Source organism: Sinohyriopsis cumingii, chromosome 2 (genome assembly GCF_028554795.1).
Source record: "Sinohyriopsis cumingii isolate HCF-2022 chromosome 2, ASM2855479v2, whole genome shotgun sequence".
Classification (NCBI taxonomy): domain Eukaryota; kingdom Metazoa; phylum Mollusca; class Bivalvia; order Unionida; family Unionidae; genus Sinohyriopsis; species Sinohyriopsis cumingii.
In genome coordinates, this window is record NC_142962.1 from 76,456,398 (window position 1) to 76,476,194 (window position 19,797).

Here is a 19,797-nt window from a genome sequence, read left to right on the forward strand (position 1 = left end):
AGGCATTTTGCGTAACACCAAATACCCTCTTTGTGTTGCAGTGCCGTGAAATACCAAACCCATCCGGGTCCCTAGTGGCCGAGTGGTCTAAAGCGCTCTCCGTTACGGATCACTGCCATCTCACCTCTGTCTGCGTGGGTTCGAGTCTAGGATTCGGCCAATGTGGGTATGTGAGAAAGCTTGCCAGTAGCTTCTTGCGGGTCGGTGGTTCTTCCCGGGTTTTCCCCGGGTTCTTCCTCCACCATTAATACTGGCCGCCATGCATAGCCTATCGTGTGCTGAAAAATGGCGTTAAATCCCATAACAACAACAACAACAACAACCAAACCCATCCATATTGGGGCTAACAACGACATTTTTCAAATTGGGTTTTCTTTAGCCATGTGAATTAAACAAAGCAGAAATCGAAGCGTGCTCTCATTATAAAAACTAGTTTGAATATTTATAATTATAATTATTTGCTATATCTGTCTATCTATCTATCTAATCACCCATCTCTTTCTACGGGGGCCCCGAGTGGCCGAGTGGTCTAAAGCGCTCTCCGTTACGGATCATTGCCATCTCACCTCTGTCTACGTGGGTTCGAGTCTCGGATTCGGCCAATGTAGGTATGTGAGAAAGCTTGCCAGTAGCTTCTCGAGGGTCGGTGGTTCTTTCCGGCGTTTTCCCGGGTTCTTCCTCCACCATTAATACTGGCCGCCATGTATAGCCTATCGTGTGCTGAAAAATGGCGTTAAACCCAACAACAACAACAGCAATCTCTCTCTATCTGTCTGGCTATCTGTCTATCTGTCCATCGATTGATCAATCTATATGTCTGCTTTTATATAACCATATGTAAGAATGTCCTCTAGATAATCTAACTACCTGCATACTTAGGCAAGTAGGTCCCAATTTTGTTACATACCTAGCTACCTACCTTAACTGCGTACCTGTGCATGTACCTCCGGAGACTGACATTCCTAGCAATTTTAGTTTCTATCAAAAGTCAGTAAATCGTGCTTTCCAGACCTTTTCCTGCATTCGGTTCATATCCGTAAGATGCGTAAGTACACATGGGAGCAGTCATTTTAGTATTATACTTACCTGCCGTCCTAATCATACAAAAGCTTGGGATTACTTTTAAGTGCGTTTATAGTCATAATAAGTCCGAGTCCAAGCTGGACCATAAGCTTGACCGCTCCCCACTCCCTGTACACATGCGTACTTTTTTTTTACACACACCCTCCGCTTACGTACTCTTGACGCTACCCATAGAATCCAAGCAGACACGATTAAGGATTAATAATATTAACTTGTTTAATAAAAAAGATAGTCCACAGACGTTGAATGTCTGGCTGTATCAAAGAAACAAGCTGCATGACTTTAAAAAGTTTGTCGAGTGTCCGCTAAAATTCAAACGCTGACTGAACCCAGTCGAACAGGTTATGTATTAGACAAATTATTTTCGAGGTTTCACCCCACCCACCCACCCCCCGTTTCCTATGGTTACGTACATTATCAGTAGACCCCACCCCCCTACGCAAGTGTATGCATTTGGGTCAATCCCCATCCTCCATGCGTACGTACTAAATGGACGGCCCCTTACCTCTCCATCCAAAAAATAATAAAGGCTACGTGGTGGGCGAAAATAGGGAGAACTTGATGTTGCAAGTTCTAAACAGTCACTTTAAACTAATGTTTTTGCTGATTTTTAAAATGATGATGAATATTAAAAATGTTAATAAAATATTTAAGCTTTAAAAATGTTTGCTTCAGCATAGTATTTGTGTATCGTACAAGAGAATCCTTGAAAATAGGTTACAGGCAAGCACTGTACATCTCCCATAACGGAAGTCCTCTTTCTACATGTGTGTTTGATGAAACATTAGATACAACGATTTTATTAGTACCGGATCTAGATACGTTCACTGAGTCATAAATTGCTATAGACTTGGCCACACAAATTTAATTTTTATTTTTCCGGGCTGATGTGCGATTTATTGTCCTAACATAACACTGTAATATTTAATATGTACGATCATCAAAGTAGGAGAAAAAGTGACTACAGAATATAAGGCTATTTTCTTTCCACTTTCATCATCGGAGGTAAACTGGACTTGAAAGTCGACGTTTGAGTTTGATTATTAGTGTAGTGTATTGAAAAATGGGGTGGGGGTAGTGCCGTGTAATCAATGCAAGGCAGAGTGACCTTTTTCTCTATTGACCTCTTCAGGCGAAATGACAGACTCTAATGCGACTATTTCGCTAGAATCACGCTCTAGCGTGGACACAACAAGTATTTTGATTCTCAGACGTGTGCATTGCCAAAAAAGCTAACAAGAACGCAGACAGATCACCAATTTCGAAACAATGAATATGTAGTCCTTCCGTAATTTTAAATTTTAATTTGACCATTTGTTAGGGTAGTGAACAGTATATATTGCCAATAGTCGATACGTACAGCTTGTGCTTTTTAATTGCTCTAATTCAACACATGGGCTGCTATTCGCCTGACAAGTTGTACTTAATCTAGCGTGAAACGCTAAATGATGTTTCGACTACATTACTTCTAATGAACCAAGTCATGGTTGTTTTACTTTTATTATATTTAATTTCATGTTTGCATATTTGTTTTTTTTTCACTGACAATGGAATATAACGTTCAACAGATTTCTTACATATCAAAAACATGTTATTAAAAGCTTGGGTATGTGAGAAAGTTTGCCAGTAGATTCCCGTGGGTCGGTGGTTCTTACTGGTGTTTTTCACAGCTTCTTCTTCCGCCATTTATACCGGCCGTCATATATAGACTATCTTGCACTTAGAAATGGTGTTAAACCCAAAATAATAACAACTTTACCAAGAACACAACAGCAATAGCAATTTCTGTTTCTGCTACTATCTTAAAAGAAAACTTGTCTAAACAAAAAAAAAAGGACAAAAGTCAGCTAATTTTGGTTAATAGTGTTAATTTTCAAATCCGATTGAAAGGGACATCTAAAAGTAAATTGCACAGAAAATTACGAGCAAAGGAGGTTAGAAAATATTCGATGAACAATTCATAGGTCTTGGAATGCGGGTTCCAACATTTTCAACCCATGTCACCTACAAGCATAGAGATTCTTACCTGTTTACCTACTTACTAATATGTGCCCCCCTCACTCTCTCTCTCTCTCTCTCTCACACACACACACACACACACAGAGAGACAGAGTCATATATGTTGAATAGTAATGTATAAGAACATAAAAATCATCCAAGCGAATTAAAAAGTCAAAACTAAAACGTTTAATTTCTATACTGTTATCTAGAATCGTTCGGAGTAACTAGTCTGGATGTAAGCTAGAATCACTATAACCGCTCGGAGTAACCCATGTGGATGTAAACTACAAGCATGATAACTGTTCTGAGTAACCAGCCTGGAAGGAAGCTAGCACGCTAACCGCCCGGATTAATCAGTCTGGATGTAAGCTTAAAGCACGATAACCGGTCTGAGTAACCAGTTTGGATGTAAGCTAGAAGCACGATAACCGTTCTGTGTAACCAGTCTGGATGTAAGCTAAAATCACGATAACCGTTCTGAGAAACCCGTCTGGATGTAAGCTAAAAGCACGATAACCGTTCTGAGTAACCAGTCTGAATGTAAGCTAGAAGCACGATAACCGCCCGGAACAGTCTCTTTTTTTCTCACTCATGCGACAGAAAAATCTAGCTGTTTTGCTAAACTTACTTTTCTTATCTCATTATAGTCATCTCATACCAGTCTTCTCAGTCAGTGTCCACGCGCTCAGAACTACTATTCAAAAACGAAACCCTTGTTGTCTTCTGTTGTACCTGACGTAGTTGTTCTAAAACCAAACAACAACAATAAATATATAATAAAAACATAGTAACTTAAGGTCAGTAAATCTTTGAGAACACACGATACAAAAACATTTCGAGAGATAAAGACACGGACGTATACGATGTCGAGCTTTTTGGTATTATGCTAGTTCGTTCCACACAGCATGGTCAGTTTTATCCTATGTGCAGGCCTAGCTCAGTACATTTTCAGGTCAGCGTCATTAAATGTAGCTAAAGCTACCTGACTAGTTTTAAAAACTTTGTGTGAACCAAATTGTGTACTGTTAGCTACATTTAATGACGCCGACCTGAAAATTTACTGTGCTACAGACAGGATAAAATTCTCAACGCTGTGTGAAATGAACTATGACAGAAAACACTGATCCATGCACATAGGCTATAGACCTATACACTTCATAACCTCTAAACTCTCTTAACTACGGAAAACTTAGTAACAGCCAGAAATGTGTTAAGTCAAACATGCTTTATTCTAGTTTTGTTAAGCATCTCCATTGTGACCCAATTGAACCAAAAATATACCTACAGTATTTAATGACAAATAATGTACTTACCAGCAAGAAATAATTATTTATTCGTCAACATATTCCAAGATAGAAAAATACATTTTCAAAGAATCCGTGAACTTGAAAGTGTAGCACATGGTAATCCGGTCCGTATTTGGAGGGTCTTTTATACACGGGGGTAATTTTGCAATCAAAATTAAGCACAACACAAGTATGTCACACCCAGTTTCACCTCCTCCAAAGAAAAGAGTAGTTATATAAGATAGTGACACAGATCTCTAATTACCCATGAATAATCTAATGCAACATGTTACTTTTCGTTATAGCACCGGGGTTCGTTACAAAGAAAAGTATGAGCATTCGTCCATGAATCAAGGGATGGGGGTTCTAACCTGTAACAATATAGCACAAGGGAAGACACCAGTCCGCACCCCTCGGAAGTTCCAACACTGCTAGTTTATCCTAATTACGTCTGCTAATTCCCATCTTTATCCTGTCGTAATCAAGAATAGTTAATTTCAAAACAGCTCGACACACTTCGTTCAGTTTGAGACAAACTGGAGAAAATGCAATAATTGTCCGCCAATTTGGACGTCTGGACAAGTGCAGTCCGGCAGTGCCACTTGCATTCAGATAGTCGTAGATTTCACCATTGACCGAATGGTAATCCCAGTCGCGGGTTACATTGTATTTCTCCCCACCCGGAAAGCCTCGCGTGGAGACATATAATGTAACCCCTTGACTGGGATTTTCTTGTCTCGATCCAAACTGCAGCATAAGATTCTATATGTATCTATGCCATTATGGTCAATCGGAGTCAGCTGTTTGCATCATGTATCAAGATGCAATAACTTTCAATTGTACGCTTTCATTTTAGATATAATTTCAACTGCTATGAACAAAGATATAAATATATTTACATTACAAAATAAAAAGCTGGAGATAAATCAGCATAACGATCATCAACAACAGCAGCAGCAACAGCAACAACAATAATAATAATAATAATAATAATAATAATAATAATAATAATTATTATTATTGTTATTATTATTATTATTATTATTATTTGATGTTACTGGTGGTGTGTGGTGCTGAATAAACTGTAAGGAAAGAAGCTGATGCATAGAAGCTAGGTGAAACGAAGATAAATATTTAAAAACCAAGGTGGACTAGAGCTTGTAGTTTGAATAACAATCACCATGTGCTCGCATCTGCAATATCCAGTATTTTTAAATTTTGGGTCAGTTCATTATCATTCAAATCGTGATTTGACGCAGTAGTTAGCGTTTCGAGGAACACGAACTGAAATGGGTGGTTAGGTATAACTTCTCCCGTCTTTTTTATTTACTCCTCGTCCTTTATCATTTAATGTGGCTACCAGTACGACATTCATACAGATACCCCCGCTGCCACACATACGGTCAACGAAAAATAATCAAAGAATCGACTTGATCGCAGTAAATATTTGACCGCGAAGGTTGTAATTAAGTTAATTCAAGGTTGTAATTAAAAGACATCCACTGGTCATATTTAAGACATTTTAACTTTAGTAGTTGGTTCTCATTTTTCTCTCCCCCCCCCCCCGTACTTAGTAGGAAACGGGAGCGTCATTTGTGAGGAAAGGTACATAAGAATTATGAGTATTTTTTGTGTCATGTCATGAAATGAAGTATTTACTGCACTTCCTGGAGGGCATGTGCTCGTTTATTAAATATTTCACGAAATGCATGTTGTTTTTTATGATCGTCTACTGGAAAAGATCCATAAATAAATCTACATATATAAAGTTAATGAAACGTCCTGAATATTTTTACTGTATGATTGTTTTTATAATAAGGTAACGTGGAATGTTCTAAAAATATTACTAATGTTGCTGCGTCTATCAAACTATGGCATTTTATACTTCAAATTTTATCATGGTCAGTGTTTAAATTTTGTTTAAAATTTTGTTTAAATCCCTCTCTTACTGAAGCAAGGAAACTGAAATCCTCTTAAGACTGAGATTATATTTGTATCGGGGTTGGGGTTGCGGAGTGTCTTAAATATATCCTTCTTATATCTGACAACCATAACATAAACATAAGACGCTCTTCTTGGAAAATCGAAATAAATGAGGGAGGGGGGTTATTTAGCAATTATTCATATATATCGCTACGATGTATCATAGTGTAAAAGTTTATAGTGATGTCTAGCACTGGGGCATCATGCCGTAGACATTCAGCTTCATGTCCCACCCAGTCACCAGGCCGATCAGTCCTAACACTAACCTCTAAATACCGGGCGCCAAGCGAAGCAGCTGCTAATAAAATTTGTACAAGTCTTGGTCTTTGGTATGACAAGGCCGTGGTTCGAACCCGCGACCGTCCGTAGCCGAGGCGTACGCTTTAACCACTAGGCCACCGGAGGGGATTTAAAATAAAATTAATGTCAGATGTCATTTTGACTCACAAATTGACCTCATTAAACCGAAACGTTTTGACAGCACGTGGTCAAATAGTGGTACAGAGTTGCTGCCAACTGTTTCAAAACAGCATTCCATTATATAAAAATTGATACATTTAAACGTATATACAATTTGTATGTTAAGAGAGAAAATATTGATTATATGATACGAATTTAGAAATAGGCATTAAATATATACATGTAATAATGAACCTGTACAAAAAATGTTGATCACTTATAATTTTCTGGATTAAAACAGAAACTTACGTAAAACACCTGGAAACCGAAGCTTTTATGTGGTTCTGACGGATGTCAATTTTGAAAGGTTCAACCAATATATATATATATATATATATATATATATATATATATATATATATATATATAGATGAATCATTTAGTTGACTCTTATATTTCTGAATTTTCTTGAACGCAAATACTTAACAATGACTCCTTTCCACTTGTCTGATTCTGCTAGATTTCTAGGTTTCTTCACATTCCAAGTGTCTCACCTCCTTCCTACACCCTCCCACCATCCTTTCAACGTTTAAGTTCTAATTTACGTGATCATAAAAAAGCTTTTGCTGAAGGCTACGTTTAAGAATCTCAGTGTATGTTCACATGCAATTAAGACAGCACGTTTCACATTGAGATATGGAAACGTGTGTAAAATTCTGATTGGACGAGAAAAAATGTTTTATTACATAGAGAAAAAGAACAACTAAAAAAACACTCACGTTCGTAGATGATCTGAAACTACAGAAAAGGATTATTTTCTCAGACTAGCAATTAAAATATGAAACGTGTTTTATGTATAGCTCTTTATTTCTGCTTCATGTTACAGGCCTTGTGTAGCTGTGCGTTATTTATTTACAGTTTCTGTCCGTAAGCTAAGGCAAGGAAGAGTAAATAAGTTATATTTTGTGGAGGGGGTGGCAACAAGGAACACTTATCAAAATTTAGGTCTCTCTCTCTCTCTCTCTCTCGTCATGTTCACATTTGCATTTATCTGTCATATTGCTATTCAATTACAGTTTCCGTGCACAAAGGCCCGACTAGGCGACTCTCTTATTATCATCTATGTGTTTTGTTATAATGGTTTCGTACACGATCTCTGGTTTGAATTAATAAACTCTATGTGTGATATATAGGTGAAATACGACGATCGTTTGTGGTGATAACCTTCTTTTGTACGAGAAGGATCTTTCACCTCAATCTGGGGTCAGCAAAACAAGAGTGTCTCTGAAAAAAAGTTGTGAATCGCAAAGTTGTTGGGACAAATGATAGTGTTTGGGAGGCATCAGTTTTCACTGTGGGGAGATTTGACAGAAAATATGGTCTGAAAAAATGAATGTCTAAAGCATGCTCACGCGCCCGAGGCTGCCATAGCAACCCATGTTGCTTCAAGTGAAATTGAGCCGCGACTGGGAAATGTTTTGACTTCGGGTCTTTGCTTTATAGAGATGGGGCTTGTGCATAGACAGTGTACTGCATAAAATTTATGTTGTGTATAGGCTCGCTTCTTGGCATAAGTGTTTTATCATTTCCTTCGTGGATTTACTATGTACATTTTTTTCCTTGTATATTTCTTCTGGATACCAGTGTCTGTTCTTTTATTATTTGTATACAGCTGTGTGATAGCATTTCTGTCTGTAAACAACAATTACACACGGAGTAAAGTGTTGTTGTTTTCACTCTCTGCAAGGTGCCCTAAGATGTCTATCTCGTCATGTTAATAAGCTATGTAATGGACATGATATACCTACTCCAAAGCTGAACTTGTCAGTGACTTTGGATGTACACACGTGCTAAAACAGTAAGTATATATCACTGGGGAATATTTATTCATGACCAACAAGTTAAACAAACACATATTGTTACAGGCTAATTGTTTAAGACTGCAATAAGACACATACATACATACATACATACATACATACATGCAAATACATACATAACGGTGTTTTCATATTTCTCTAATTTATGTTATTTAACTTCGAAATATTGCTCTTTTTTAAAAAAAACCTCATCTTATTTCATAAAGATGTTTATTTGACTATCAAAAAGTTATTTTTCGAGGTCGAATGTGTAGGTAGGATGCTTATGATGCTAAGCTGTTATATATATAAAATAAACTACGCTAAAATTTAAGAGGATTGTAGGTGATTAAATGGAGGTCAGTTATCGTTTCTAAAACTTTAATCCCCACTCGTCTTGACTTCCAATCTTAAGCTTTTCTTCGCTTTACTGTTCAAACGATCATTACTTTCTATTAAAAATCAAAGGGACCTGTCTAAAGCCTGACTGATAGGCATCAACAGGTCATTTGGCGTGGACGTTTGACACCTTAAGGGACAGGGGACTGTCATTCCCTTGAACGATAAACCACTTAATGTGATTTTAATGTGATTTTCCCCGACCATTTTTCCGTTCGACATTTTTATGCCTTTTAAAATACTGGTTTTCTTTCTCCTTCGAGGCTGTTGTGTAAGTTTGAGCAACAAAAGGTTTTAATCACTTGCATAAATGTAATAAATGTATACATTTGTTCTTCGTTTTTGCGGTTTCTCTTTCTCTGTCTCTCTCTGTCTCTCTCTCTCTCTCTATATATATATATATTCTTTTTACAATTTTCAAGATGGACTGTTTAATAAAATTGTTGTGAAACATAAGCGCTACATTGTAAAGTTATAAACTTTATTTGGAGAGAGAGAGATATTCTGAAACCCATTTTCGTTATTGTTTACTATTGCGTTAGCAAATCAAAATATAAAATTTGTAATGTAGCCCCCAATAATTTACAGCCTCTATCAATTCCAAGCAAATCAATTCAAAAGCGGAACTTATTTAAAATCTGCATCGAGACGCACTCCTGTTGGAGTACATATTTATATCAATGAAAACATAGCCTCATTAGGAAACTTCAGTTGCAGTAAGTGGATTTTGGTGAAGGACATCTTGTGGATAAAATAGTCTTTCACATTAATACTGGCGACACAAAACTCTCGATAATCCTCCCCGTCCCTCTTGAAAACACAGAAGTGAAATTTTTACATGGAACTAAAGCCATTCAGTTAAAGACTTGATGATTTTGAATAAGTAACAAAGGAAGCCGTGTCATCGTTTATATGTGTGATAGCTTTTTAAAAATGCATTGGCAGCGTTGAGCCTGTTTCCTGACTCGTAATCTAGCGTCATGTGAGCAAGTAGGTGAAATTGAGCTACAAGACCCCTTACCTGGTGCGGAAAATTGAATTGTATCGACAATGTAATTTTTGATGGACGTCTAGTGATAGCTAATATAATTGGATACCTTCAACAGTTATCCAATTATACACGCAGCATGATCATGCGTTTTTATGATTGCGAGCTGGAAAATATTGGATTTTCGTAAATTGTGACTTTTTAATCTCAATACCCAACCTTCACCCCACCCCCTGCCCGTCATAGTCGATTTGATCGTCGTCGGCGTCATCAAAATAGTAGCAGTAGTCGTGATAATATAGGGCATGCAGGATAATTAGTTTATCATCGACGTCAAAAACGACCATGACGATAAATTAATCCATTAAAAAACAGTGGTAATGGACCATATAATAGTTTCTTATACGAATTTGATCTCTCTCTCTCTGTCTGTCTCTCCCTCTCTCCATTAGCTTCAATTCTTATAGGAATTTGATCTCTCTCTCTCTCTCTCTCCTTCTCTCCATTAGCTTCAATTCTTATAGGAATTTGATCTCTCTCTCTCTCTCTCTCTCTCTCTCCATTAGCTTCAATTCATATAGGAATTTGATCTCTCTCTCTCTCTCTCTCTCTCTCCATTAGCTTCAATACACAGCGAACAATTTCCCTCAGAAGCTGTTACTGAAGGCACGCCTGTGCAAATCCAATAAAATAAAGGTATTGATTGTTGAAGGTCGATCAACTTAATCCCGGCCAACCAAACGTGTTTTAATCACATAAAAGTTCTCCAGGCTTGTAGATTCTATTTAATTCTCCCGTCTCATTATATCTGTGCGACATTTTGTCGCCACGGCGAAAAAATGACTGACAATTCAATAATCTCCCTTCACATTCATATAAAACAAACAGTTAGACAATTTTGGCTTGTCTAGGTTTCCATTTTGTTGTTGTTCGTGTTTCCACGATTCAGTTCATCTAGGAAACGTGAAAGCATAGAAAAGTACGCTTTCGTTTCATTAGGGACGAATTTATCTATTTATATGCCTTAATTAAAAGTAAAAGCTTTCTAATGAAGGCAATCATTGGTCAATTATAACGTGTTATTAAAAGAGAGCGGTAATTCAAATAATTATGGAATGATCCTTATTTTTAAAAAAATACGATTACGGTGACGATTTTCAAGAATTGTGGAAGGATTCAAAAATAGAGAGTTCGTGTGCATATATAGCCATGTTCAGAGTTGATAGCACATAAATTAAATCTTCCCGACTGAAATTGATGTGTCAGTGAAATAAATACCTTTGCGTTAAAATGATATAGATTTGTACCTGTTCAAACTAGACAATTAATTGTAGAATAAAATAATAAGCTGAAAGTTGAAATAAATAAATAAACAAATAAATAAGTAAATAAATATACGTTTCTTTAATAAATGTCTGAAATTTGCTGTACCATTTTCCACGTAATCAGATTTGTAATTGTGTCGCAGCCAATGACTATAAGTAAGATTTGTTTGTTTAGATAGAAATGTGACTTTTCTGCTACCTTTGATTTTCGCGCGATTGCTGTATTTAATAATAATACTCCTAATAGAAATAGTTATTTATGAAGAAAAAAACAAACAAACAATTATTGTAAATGTATAACCTTTATCAAATACAAAGAATAATAACTTTGTGCTACTTCGTATACATTCTAATTGATATTTTGATTATTGTATAAAACGTAAACAAGATTTGGCCAGCGAAAAAAACAGTGGTAAAAAAATGATGTCGAAAGTATGTTAATGTTGTTGACTTTCGAAAGTGTTTCCGGTTTTTTCGACATCATCTAGCATCGACATGAGGTCAAATGAAAATCAACGACGATAACGACAGCAGCAGCCAAAATAACCCCCAAAAAACAAACAAAACAAAAACAACCGCAATACCAATAATAATAATATTGATAATAATAATAATAATAATAATAATAATAAATCATAATCATTATCATCATCGTGTAACTAATATCAGTAGCAATCACTGTGCTAAAAGCTTGTTTGAAAATGACAATATGTCACACATACACAAACAAATAAAGCCTCGATAACTGTACGGTGAAAGTAGCTTGCCAAATACGATATAAGATGTTGTTTTAATTTTCACCGTAAATTCTATAAAGCAAACACATTTTTTGGAACTAAAGACATTGTCTTAATGACCGAAGTTTCTTTTCCTCACAAGGGCACGATCAGGCCCGGCCATATGGCAAGGCGAACAAGGCAACCGCTTTGGGCCCCGCGCTTTTAGGAAATCAAATCCGCAATGCAATGTATTTTCTTGGGGCCCCGCCCTCATCACTTGCTGCCTTGGGCCCCGCACATCCTAGGGCCAGGTCTGGGAAGGATGTGGTGATGAGTAAGAAGGTATGAAACGATGCATGCTTCTTCGTTGTAATACAGACAGGGGATTCAAACAGTCATTGCTGGAGTTGTTTCCCCTCATTTGTCAGTCGTAAAGTTAACATGCTTGTTCAATCTGTGGATGAGTTACCCATATAAAGATCCGCACATTTTTAATGAATTAATTAATCGCTGGAAATTCTTATGCATCAAATGCTGCGGAACATTTATGAATTATTCTGCAGAGTCGACATGATACAACTTGTGTTAATTATTTTGTTTTCTACATTTTTGAAATTGGTTTTATATCTTTGTTTTTCGCTGCTTTAGTTCTAAATATTGGTTCTTTTTTTTTGTTGCAAAACTAAAGACATAAACCCCCTGCTCCATCTCTCCACCCCCGCTACCAAGTTCTGATATTTCTCTAATATATTCTTCTAACCTCTAAGCCCGAACTAGACGTCTTAAAATTTGGCGACTTTATGAAAATACAGCTTCGTCTAATAACTGGAACTAATAATAATCGTAAATATGTCAAATCTATAGTAAATTGTGTATTATCTTTAATCTGATTCCTGATGTTTAATTTATTAATACAAGTACAATCACAAACTCTAATGCTTTCGAATAAATAATGGCACGTACATTTTCCGTTCTGAGTATTGCACGGAAAACATTTTTTTAATGAGAGAGAGAGAGAGAGTACTATTAGCTGCTTTGGATGATAAAAACAAGTATAAAAAAAAGCCCCCAACAAACTAAGTCACGAAAGAGAAATTGAATCTACACGCATGCAGTAAAAATGCTATTTTATTTTTAAAAGAATCGAATCTCAAAAATATATCGGTTAGTAATTTCACTGCCGAAGGTTATTTTTTTCCTCCTTTGAAAATAGTTTTCTTCGTCATTGTAAATTTTACAAGAATTCTTCATCGGCCAATGTTGCAGAATTTATTATCAAATGAGTACAATAAAATAATATGTATTCAAGACACCACACTTTGGCTATTGTCTTCGCGGAGGAGTAAAAATTTATTTTCTAAAAGGTAATATATAAGTACAAGGTAATATAATTACAAGATGGGTAACAACAGGTTATAATTTCTAATTCCTTACACAAAAGACGCATGGAGCAAAGACTTGATAAAATAGGTTCAGGGATGAAGATCTTGAATTTTATATTTTGTATATTTTGTATTTCTTACTGCATGAGAACATTTATTTATTTAAACTGAATTTTTATTTACTGTCGGCAACAACTTTAATCATTTTGACATGAAAGACTACAACAGATTAAAAACTGCCTATTGTTATATATATATATATATATATATATATATATATATATATATATATATATATATATATATATGGTAGTCTAGCCCCTGATATATTTGTTGATGAAATCGACATACCGATAACTTTAACAAGAGATGTAAATAGCAGATAATGAAGACGAAGCTTTCAATTCATTTGACAAGAAAACTGAGTGAATTTTGCCGTTTGTGTATACACATTATCTTCTGATTGAGTGGCACAATGAATAAAAGTCGGTTGTAAATTTTACCAGTTGCATTATACAACAAACTTATTTTACTTACTCTAGGGGCCCGTTAGGTATCATTGCATTTTCGGAAACAGTTTCAATGCATTGGGAGAATTCTATTTAATCAAACTTTATTTTATGTTGATGGGTCGTTATAACCCAATATGCATTTGATATGGTTGATTGTGTGTTGTTGGCCAAAATCTTATCAGATCTGGACGATTGGTTACATATAACTTTACATAAGCTGACTGATCAATTTCCATTGGGTGCAATTTAACAAGTCCACTAAAAAAGAATATGAAATCGGACTTTTTTATCAAAGTCTATAAATACTGTTCTGTTATGGACATTAACAAACTTTTAATTCTTCGCTCAAAACAGTTATTTCCTCATTAAAAGTCCCATTTGCATTGTAAGAAATTAACATCTCCGGAGTGTGTGCGTGTGTGTGTGTGTGTGTGCATGAGGCGTACAACGAAACATGCAATGTTATAATGTTTAATTCATACGATAGGTTATCTCAGTCTTAGTCCATATATAAATCAAGCAATTTAATTATTACCATTTTGTCTAATATTAAAAAAATAACTGAGCATAATCTGATTTTAATTTAAGCAGAAATTTACGTTATACTAAGTGTTAAATTTACGGTTAATATCATACGATACGTCAGGTATTATTTATCCAAAGTTTGAATTTTTTCCAGCGCTTTTAAAAAAAATTAAATAACAATATAGTTTTGCTCTTAGGCTTAGTATGATATCTTTTAAGTATATATTTTGTTTGTGATTTTCATTGCTAGGCGGTTATAAAGAAAATTTAAAATTTATGTGGACGAAACCTTCTACATTGGTTTTATTAAATTCATTTCTTTGATCATTATCTCTGCTGTGTCATGATGTTATTGTTGAGAACGATATCTGGATATGGTGATACACGTATTTTTGTTATATTTTATTTTATTATATTATATTATATTATATTATATTATATTATATTATATTATAATATGGCATAGTATAGTATAACATAATATAATATAATATAATATAATGATATAATATATATAATACAATACACATTATTGTAATATATAATATAATATAATATAATATAATATAATATAATATAATATAATATAATATAATATATAATGTTTTATCTCTAGTAGATTGTGAAAATTATGAGATATAAACAAACAAACTATGCTTCGACATTAGCTAAAGTAATATTTCTTCGGAAACATTTCTTCATTTGCAACTGCAATGCTCGCAATTTTACTGACATATACTGGATTGCTCTTGTTCCTAACTAATAATTTATGCCGAAATCCATACAAACACATAATTAATTATGGTTCAAGAAAACAAAATCATACTGCACGATATTGTATTGCGTAGATATCAACAAATAAAAGCTTTATTTCCATTTTATATTTAAAAAATTTTTAAAAACGCAAAATCTTCTCATATTATAATCAGAGCAATTTTAGATGCAACATTCTTTGTGTATTCGCTAAAAATACTGCCTTTTTGTAACTGTTTTAAATATGGAATGAAATTAAGAAATAAGTGCATATATACACGAGATATACAATGGAATATATGATAGAATAGACATATAACTTTATACAGTATTGTTGACACTTAGAAATAAGTCTATTTTACATAATTACAATACAGCTTGAACGCTTATATATATATATATATATATATATATATATATATATATATATATATATATATATATATATATTCTACTTGGTTGGAATATTCGAATATATTCTACCATCATTTTCTAATGCATACCAAAATACTTATTTTATACTTACTGATAGCCAACTGACTAAATGCAGTTAGCCTGTTCTTCATCTGTTAGTACTAAAGTATTTTAGATGGATCAGCCAGCAGCAAGAAAATTTAGCAATAGCTTATTCAAAAATACAGTGAAATTGCTCTTGTATACTTTTACCATTTTTTCTCCTAGAATACCCCCGTTACATATTGACCGCTTTTTATGGTGGGCGTATTAAATCGAGGCTTCGAATGATTAAATATTTCGATTCATTTCTTTTCACGCTTGTTAAGTAAAAGGGTTCTACGTTTTGTCTGCATCGGGAAATGTGTATTGATCGCTCGGTGAAAGTATATTTGTGTATTGCGATTAAACGCCTTTTGACATGCTTTGACGTTTGTAAGTACAGGACCTGTAATTTCACATCATTCAAAGAAGCAGTCACTGCCAATCGTGGGGAGCAATTTGTTTGAATGAATACACAATAATGCGAAAATAAAGAAACGTGAGTTGTATTAACCAGCGAGGGAAGTATTGCATGTCATATTTAAGATATTAAGTAAGTATAGAATATTAACTTGTTGATACTGTACGTATGCTTTCTTTCCCTACTAAAGTATTTTCAGAAGATATAAAAAATGTTTAGTTACTACCAGTTTCTTCAAAATAAATATATTTTACAAAGCCAATATATAGCACATATTCCGAACCTGAACATATCTTAGTCGAATATTTTATATTGTTGGTGTACAAGAACGATACAAATCATTTAAACAGATTAGTACATTTTTTTCTTCAGATTTTGTTTGAGGTTACGTTAAAAAGTAAGTATTAATAATGATTATTAAAAGCGTAAACGAATTTATTTCCATCCCTTTTCTACATCTCTGATAAAAGTTTTATATAGTGCTCATCACAATTTTTATTGATAAACTCTCTGACAATGGTGAAATGGCATCTTTTACATACGATTCAAAAATCGATTTTGAAAAATCTTCGTACAAATTCCATTCTATTAAATATTACACTCCATGCACAACTGACGTTTCCATCTCTAAAATATTTTCCCCGTTCTCTTCTTACTTAGTGATAGCTCTATCCGATCCAGAGCGGGACTATGTGTGGGGTATCAGTACAACCAAAAGGATTTGCTAAGGTCCACTCAAATACCCCGGGATTAGCGCCGACATGGATAAACTTTGAACTCTAGAACAGCAGAGATTTGGCTGTTTGTAAAACATTAGAGCTCTGTTTTCCGTTCTGATCCTACAATTATATTATTAATCCAGCGATTCAAGTACTTTTCAAGCGTTTCACTCCCTTTTTGTCATCTTTCTAAGGTTTTTTATTTTCTCTTCTAAAGATCTGAAATAGGGTATGTTTACTTCTTAAATCTTTCCCTCATTTATTGTTATGTTACGGCAGAACCTTGTTCAGTCCAGAATTGATCAACATTCCTAAACTTTCATTCAGTCGTCCCCCAAACGGTACGGATCCTACTCGTGGGGGGAAATGGACACCGCAACTTATCAAGGTCGGCAAAACATGTTCTTTACCAAACAAAGTTTATCTTTAAGCCCTGATCCCTTTTGAATATGACATCTTATATCCCCGTTACGTAATTTTAGTTCATCATCGATGGCATCTTTAAGATTGAGGCTATGTTAGGTAGATAATCTGTCACTGGGACAATTGGGGGTCCAAGAAAGATCCCCAGGGGATTAAACGCAACCCGGGAGTTCCCTTTCTTTAGACAGCGGTTGCCAACTATTTTTGATATCGCACAAAGACAACGGATTATGTTGTTTTATCTTTTCTGGGATCTTTTTTCTGTAAAAGCCGCACTTTTTCTTTTAGAAAATAAAGTAACTAAAATGAAAACTGTAACTATAACTACGACCACAACCACAACGATACGGACGAAATTTTTGGACAAAACATGTAAAACATTTTTCCTTTTGTTTTAGAGTCATATATATATATATATATATATATATATATAATTTCATAATTGACGTTTTGTTGTTATTATTAGATCGCAAAGTTTATTTTCAGTGCAAGGAGGAAATTAATGAATTTATTACAGTTAACTAGCAAATTAATTTACCAAGCAACTAGCTAAATAAATTGCCTAACCTCTCCAACCTATAATTGCACTCCGTATATATATATATATATATATATATATATATATATATATATATATATATATATATATATCCTAATTTAAAGATCAAAAGATACAGGGCAAACTATTATCTCAATATCCCCAAAATATCGTAATTCTTCCAGGATTATTAAAAAAACAATTTAATGGGGTTGCTCTTAGGAGTTAGAGAACAGTCTGGGTCCCATGAGAATTAAGTTTGGAATGTCCTCTTAATAAATAAAATAGTTTCTTCCACAATATATATTTTTTTAATTTCCCAAGGCAGATTCAAATTTCTCGCCTGATCGTTAAATTATTGACTGCTTTTTCTGCGCTTCATCTAGCATAACACGATTTGACTGTCCCAGTCTCTCTCTCTCTCTCTCTCTCAGATATCTTCAATTTTTGTAAAGCGAGTGGATACTCACTAGTGTAAAAGTCGGATTTACTGTAGTGTTCTGTTTCCGCTAAACGTAACTTGTGTCCCCCACCCCACTCCACCCAAAAAAGGAAAGGATTGCCCCGGTTATCATCGTTGCAAAATCATACAACGTTGACCTAAAACTGATCTCCTAAAAAGTGAGTTTTCAAGATATCATTAATCATTATCCTTGGGCAGCTTAAATAAAAATTTTTTTTAGAATAATGATAACTTAAAATTCAATCAAAGATTTCTATACCAGTCATATTGCCATTTTGTGGGTTTTTTTTGTAAATAAAAATCTGGTTTATTGTTAAGGCAAATCATTTCTTGCAGCATGAGCCCACATATCATAAAGAAGGTAAGGTTCGTTTCTAATTTAATGCATAAAGGCTGATGTAACGAAGTCGGCATTGTGATGTTATAATTACATTTTCTTGAGTACAGTCTTTATCAAGGCGAATCAGAGGGAGTTGGTTTACTTATCTAGTATATCATCTCCAGACCGTTGTGTACGCGACCAAGATAAGAGCTACCTAGGCGATCTGGGCGATCTTCTAATTAATGTCAAATTGAACACCTTGCCGCGTATCAATAACTGCTTTCAATGCGTCTGCTCACGAAATGAGAGACTTTCGCTGACACAGCTTTTAAAAAATATTTCGCACATTATAGCGACTGGTGTACACACCCTCAAATTATCATAATAATATGATCTCTCGCTCTTTCTGTTTCTCTCTCTCTCTCAAAATAATATACATGACACATCACTGCACGCAAACAGGCAATATAAATTTCAGAAATGAAATGCGATGGAACTGAAAACTCGTCTTTGATGTGATAAAATTACGCGTGTGAATCCTTTACGACAATATATATATATATAATATACAAAATGTTTTAGTCTAGCCAAAATGTTAATTCTTCAATTGACTTTGCCATATATATGCAAAAGATCTGAATTGAGAGAAGAAAAGAAAATAAACAAAGAAAATAAACATGCCGCACTTCTAAACAAACTGCCAAACTTTTACATGTTCAATATGCATTCATATTTTTCAAGATGGTTTATACCTAAAAATCTCGACTGGCTAACCATAAAGCAAGCTTTGACACAATGTTTATAGATTTGCACCGTCTAATCAACGAAAGGGAAGTTAAAAGAAAATAAAACATTCTTTATAACCTATGACGTTAGGGGACGACTTACTCCCACAATTCTTGCTGAACAGCTAAAAAGACGGATACGCATTATGTACAACACGAAGCCTAATCCGTGATGGAATGAAAGTTCTAACCGGGAAACTCTTAGTCGCAATAACAATAAATAGGTCTATTTGCTAACGTGTTCGTGCCGTTTTCCCTTTCAACGGAATACTTATAATTGTTATTGCCATTATTATTATTATTATTATTATTATTAAATATAGTTTATGGAGCTTTTGATACAAATTATATTGTATGCTTTTGCATTTGTTCCTTTGTTAGGGAATATTTAAGCAATGAAAGACACATATTGATATT

General features: G+C 34.6%; 1 protein-coding gene across 2 annotated transcripts in view; it reads left to right on the top strand.

The window, feature by feature from the left end:
• Window positions 1-19,797, top strand: part of LOC149805221 (homeobox protein Meis1-like) — a 170,040-nt gene that overhangs the window by 21,044 nt on the left and 129,199 nt on the right. The window contains exon 1 of one of the 2 annotated variants that reach the window (XM_089948599.1): window positions 8,099-8,610. The exons of the other annotated variant lie outside the window; for it this stretch is intronic. The gene's annotated coding sequence lies outside the window, so the exon portion shown is untranslated. Of the gene's footprint in view, window positions 1-8,098; window positions 8,611-19,797 lie in introns of those variants that run through there. 2 annotated transcript variants of the gene reach the window in all.